We start from the raw sequence: 6,000 nt of genomic DNA, 5'->3' as shown, positions 1-6,000 counted from the left end.
ACCATCATGTGCACCGTGGGAGATGTAAGCTCTGTGGAAAGATGTATGACAAGACGGTGGTTAGAGGAGACAGGAACAAATCCACAGGAAATAACTTTAATTGGTTTTGCTGTTCATGGGGCACCATCCTTTACAAGTATAAGTTATCCTCTTTTTAAATTCCATGTGTTACTGGCTTCTGGGCTTTGACTGTTTCCACACAACCCCTAGGGGACAGAATTGCTGTAGGAAAATGAAGGGGAAAAGTAAGTCTTTAATTTGACCTGCAACATCAGAGAATTTGAGAAATCGTGAGTGTTTTTGTAGGGCTTTCATATCATCACCCTTTTCAACTGAACATCCTGAATGCTTTATACATATTAATTAAGTCTCATGTGGCTCCTCTGAATTACGTAAAGACAGAATTGCCTCATCCATCAGAAGAGAGAATCCAGAAGCTGCTTAACAATTTGAGGCAGCCATAAATGACACCATCTCAGTGAATGAGAACACAACACCCACTTGAAACTTCTGAGCTGGAGAAAAAATGATGCAATTGGACTAGATCTTTCCACCCTTGTGAAAAAGCAGTGTTGGATCATGAAGGACCTCTCTTCTCATACCCTCTTTCCGTCTCTTCTTTTGCTTGATGGGAAAATGTTGTCTCCCTGGATAAACTTGATCTAAGATTAGGGTTTCAGGAAGGACGCAACCTAAAGGGAAATGCTCATAAAATCCTCATCCTCTCTCCCAGTCCATTGTTGATGTCTGACAGATACTGAACTGGGAACTGCTGGAAGAGGAGGTTGGACCAGAAGGATGGAAATGCTGTGAGTGCAGAGTGGTTAAGGGAACTCCTTGGAGCAGCGTAGAGCTAGGAGGAGGGTGGTGAAGCTAAGCACAAGATGGAAACCTCATTAGACAACAGAGCAGAGTAATCTAAAGGGCTGTCAATGCAGTACTGGTATGTAGAGATGCTGCTTGTTTGGGAAGGAATTTCAAGATTATTCCTAGTTATTAGGATCACAGAGTCTCACCCAAAGGGATGAGCTAATTGCATATCAGGTGTTAGATTAATGATTTACCACCCCAGCTGAAGAATTTGGGTTTGGACTCCAGCTCATTAAAAGTTTAACTTGAAGTAGAGATTGGCACTTAATGAATGCAGGGAGGCATCAGTTGTTTACTCAAATTTCTCATCTCCCACAGAAATTATTCTCATTTTCTCTATCAAATGCCCAAGAAAGGCACTAGATTGATTGTTTCTCCAGCTGGACTTCTCTAGATCTGTCTTCTAATTCACTTTTGATTGATGATTTCTAATGATTTCTAGCAAGATTGACAACAGAGTAGGATAAAATATAAGTATAGTGGAAAAATTTGTTTGCGTTAGAAAATTCAAGGATTGGGTTTGGGGCTTTTTTTCGTATACCAGACACAACAGGGCACTCTTGGAATGTTCTAAAATTGCAGTGAGTACAGAAGACAGGTACTAACTGCCCTTTTATATAGAAATTGGTTATAGAAAAGAACCTGCCTGGCCTGGTGGGCATCATGCTCCTTATGCACCAACAATGCTTGTCTAGGCTGTAAAGGTCAACCTCACTGTAAGCTGCACTAGCTAGAACCTAGGTACTTCCTCCTATATGGAGCACTTAAAGGATGCGTCTGTAATAATGTCCCAAATTCTTCCCCTTGCCTTAATCCTCAAAATAAAGGCTTGCTCTGTCCTGCTCACAAAAAGCAACAGACACAAACTGGAACAAGGGAACTGCATGTCAGATACCTGGAAAAATTCCACAGGGAGGGCAATGAAACCCTTCAACAAGGGCTTAAAGGGGCTGGTAAGCCTCTGCCCTTGGAGGTGTCCAACTGGAAAAGCTGCTGAGCAACCTGTCCTTCTTCAAGGTGGTATGGGGTGGTACTGGACCTCATGACTTCAAGAGGTCCTTCCCATCCTAAATTATTCCCTTACTGTGTTCCCCTTGGGAACTGGAGCAGACCTGTGGAATCTTTATTTTTCAGTACTCTAGGCCCTACTTAGACAAATTAACAGGCATGAACAGCCTTTGAGACACTAAGGTTTGTGTTGCTGTAAGAATTATGATCATTGTAAGGTCATGATTGTTCTGCTTCTTTGAACAAAGCGTGGAACTGGTTTTCTTATTTTAGTTCCTGCCTTCACCACATACGAATTCACCCCTGCTGAGCTGTAATCTGCTGTGAATTTTCTGGCTTTGTTTCCAGCAGCACTTCTTTTGAAGAGCCCTTGTAAAGAAATGCATGGACTTTAAGTGGAAATGAAAGGTAATTCAAAACATAGATCTGTTAATCCTGAGAGTCTCAGTACTACCGCTTAATGTACCTCGGTAAAAAATGCAAAGTTAACAGCAATCAGTTACAGCATGGCTGCAATGAATCTGTTATTAGCTCACACAAAGGACACTACATGAGGATTGATGAAGGAAAAAGGAGGTAAAAGTGAATTTATTTTACCAGAACGGTCCCAGTTCAATGAATTCTTTGTGTTCTTGGCGCGATAACTCAATCAATAATTGGCTCTGTGGAATAAGAGGATTGACACTGTTTCAATGCATTTCATTTTACAGCAGTTGTTTTCCTATATTTATACAAGAAAACTAAAGATACTTGGCTAAGTAAGTGAAAATGAAGTTAATTATTAGGTAGATTTCTCTGTCTTCAGCCTCTGTAGAATCCGTGTACCTCGGGAAGGTTTTTTGCTGCTTTTCTGTGTGTATAGCAATACTACATAATTAGCGCCAAATAAACACCTATCTCTTACCCTTCCAGTCAGGATGTTTTATGAAGAAATTGGTGTTATATCTTTTTCTTTCAATAGTGTTCATATAGAGAAGCATATGAAAGCATCAAGTGAAATGACCCTGAGAGGAAACATATGGGAGCAAATTTCTTGTCATGTGGATAAGGAAGAGTGCTTGAGGTGAAGTTCCAGCCACCAGGACTTTATACCTGTCTGCTAAGGTTACTGACTGCTTCAAACCATATCCCAACTTTGCTCTTCTGGAGAATATTAAAACCATCTAATTGAATCATGTGAAAACTGTGTCCTCTAGTAAGGTGCTTGTGATTGCTGGCACCAATAATGTGAGAGCAGAGGTAAGATTACCCTTGAGAGGGACCACAGGGTTGTGGGGGAGGCATGGCACTGCTGAGCAGTGTTGGGCTTCAGAACTGTTCTTGCAGCGTTGTAATGCAGGAGCCCCTCAGTGAGTCTCTTTAGTGTGCCAGACTTTACAGCACTTCAGGAAGAGCTGCGGTATGGAGGAGTCATCTCTCTGCATCTACTATCGGCCTGACAGAAATACTATGGTCCCAGTAGTTTCCTGTAAAATCTCTTATGACTGATCTGGCAGCTCATATGACCTGGCTAATCCCCATCTCTAGAATAAGTTGAAATAAAATCTGAGGTTTGGACACTTATGCTTCTTGAATCATCACGATAAACATCTGAAGGTTAAGGTAGTGCCTTGGATGCACCATTAATAAAATATATGTGTGAAATTGTGCTGTCATTTGCTTCATTTCTAGTAACACTTTACTTGGTGGAAGTAAGTCAAGAGAGAGAATGGCCAAAAGTGATAAATGCTGTGCAAGTGAGTCCATAAACCTTAGCCAGAGAGCCCTTCTGCTTGTCATAAGCAAGTGATTTTTATTTCTTAGCTTCTGCCATCACATTTTGCACAGATTATCCTTCTTCATCCCACCTTAGAGCTGTCACCTGCAAGAGAGATCCCAGAAGTGATACAAAAATCACCTCTACAAACAGGACACGGGACTAACAATAAACCACAAAGAAAACTCACATACTCATTGCTTGTAGTAATCAGCTTTCTGCAGCAATAGCTGCAAATCAGTGCTTCTCCCCATGGCATTTCTTACCAAAAGCTTTCCTTGAAAGGAAATCTTAGGCATGGAAATGAGGGTAAAATGCTTGATAGTCCCTATGGCTTTGGAGCATTCAAGTCCTTCTAAAATTAATGGAATTTGGGCCTGTAAATCCCTCATGGAGCTTTGAGTATCCTGCTTGACTAATATTTAAACTGCTGAAGTTCTTTGCAAACCCCCAGGAGTGAGCGCTGGCAGGACCTCCTGGGTGTTGAGAATACCAGCAGCCAGCAAGAAGGAAGATGTGCTCCTTCACATGCATATGAATGCTTCAAGTTCAAAGCTGCGAAGGCACAACAGTTACAAATCTTCAGTGGCACTTGCAAGCCTTCAATTTCATATGTTCATATACTACTGAATTCTTCAATTAATTAATTAGGCAATGATCTTTCAATGACACTTTTCCCACCCATCAGCTGCTCTGGGTTACAAACATCCCTTTGGTTGTCAGCTGTGTGAATTTGAGGACCAAAGCTTAGAGACCTTCTTCATCCCTAGACCACCCTGTCTGCACTGCAGATAGAGTTTACACATAGCATAAAATGGATTTGATGGCAGTAACTGTGGTCTGCAAGGTCTAGTCCCAGATGGGGTAATTAGTTGTGTTAATGCCATAAGAAACAGTGGGTCAATTATTAAGGCCACATTTCAAGTAAACTTTGGAATGAGAACTCAGACTGGGAATATTTAAGTATCAGCTGTCAATCTTGTACTAGGATTTGTGAAACACACCTAAATTCCCGAACTACTGGTTAATATTGAGCACTTCAGCTTGTTCCAGGTGAAGTGGCAGTATGGCACGTTCATTGTGGTGCCTGCTTTGATGATGTGACTGAACAGATTGTGTCTCCTCCAGTTTCCACTGCTGGAGGATCCTGCAATAAGAAATATGATGTTCAGAACCACTCATTGTAGTATGATGGAAATAGCAGAAAAAAGTCTTGGAAACACTTGGCAAAAGTCATGGACTTTCATCTCCAAGCTGAAATGTATTTATTTCAATAGCTGGCCTGAGATGTGTACTTTGACCTCCTTCTTGAAAAAGGCTTGTATTACAAATGTGAAAGATTGTACTGTGGCAGATTGTATTGCTCTTCTGTCATTTGAGGTTTTAAAACCAGATTTTTTTCTCTTTGATACATGTAGAAAATCCAGATTTGCTACTTCCAGAAAATCCAGGAGCAGTAAAATGCAACGGCCCTTGGATGGATCATGCTACCAACTGTGTGCTCTAAATACGACTTTGTAAAACAGTGAGTTGATGGATCTGTGAAATCTGTCTCCTGATACCAGAGAGCATGTTCCTTGGAGCAGCTCTCTTTTAGGAAATCTTACTTAGGAAATCTTCCTCTTTCAGGGTATCTTACGCCCACAATGCCAGACATGACTTGTCTCCATTCAACATACTGATGAGCAGTTTAAAAGAAGCAAGCACACTGTGACAAACCGTAAAAAATTAGCCCAATAGCTGATAACTTTGCATTCTGCAGAAGAATCAGAGAATTAGACTAGAATAATAATATTTGTTATTTCTTTTGTATCTTTTATGCTTGGTTTGCAAACTGTCCTATAAGATTGTTGCATGCTTGTAATAAGTTGTTAAATATTTTTATTCTTCTGTGATGGGTAATGGAAAATGAAGTCAATGAATTCAGTCGTGAGAGAGGTCTGAGGATGCCTGGAAAGTCAGAGGCAGAGAATGGAAACTAGCTACTGCATTTTCTAACTCCAGACCCATACAGGTCTATCAGGACTAAATGGTGATATTTGTGTATGCCTGATGCTGACCAGAAACATTGTACATATTACCCTGTTCACAAAGTCTACATCTGGAAAATGCAAATTTGATATTTTTCATGTTAATTCACTAAAGCCTTTGCATTCTCAAGCATAGACTGTCTAGCACACATCAAAGGGATTTGCACAAGACAATCCAGCTTCGTAAATCTAAAAGAAATAAGATTTTGATTAAAAAACTGATATAGAAGAGGGGAAAAGAAAATTTACATAGTTTCAATTGATCTTCCAGTTTTAAGAGAAAACTTTAGAGGTGTCAGTGGTTTAATTGTGTCTTATTTACCTGTATAATGGGAC

This window comes from Pezoporus occidentalis, unplaced genomic scaffold (genome assembly GCF_034315485.1).
Source record: "Pezoporus occidentalis ecotype Australia unplaced genomic scaffold, CSIRO_AGI_Poc_V1 ctg127, whole genome shotgun sequence".
Classification (NCBI taxonomy): Eukaryota; Metazoa; Chordata; class Aves; order Psittaciformes; family Psittacidae; genus Pezoporus; species Pezoporus occidentalis.
This window is presented reverse-complemented; position numbering follows the sequence as displayed.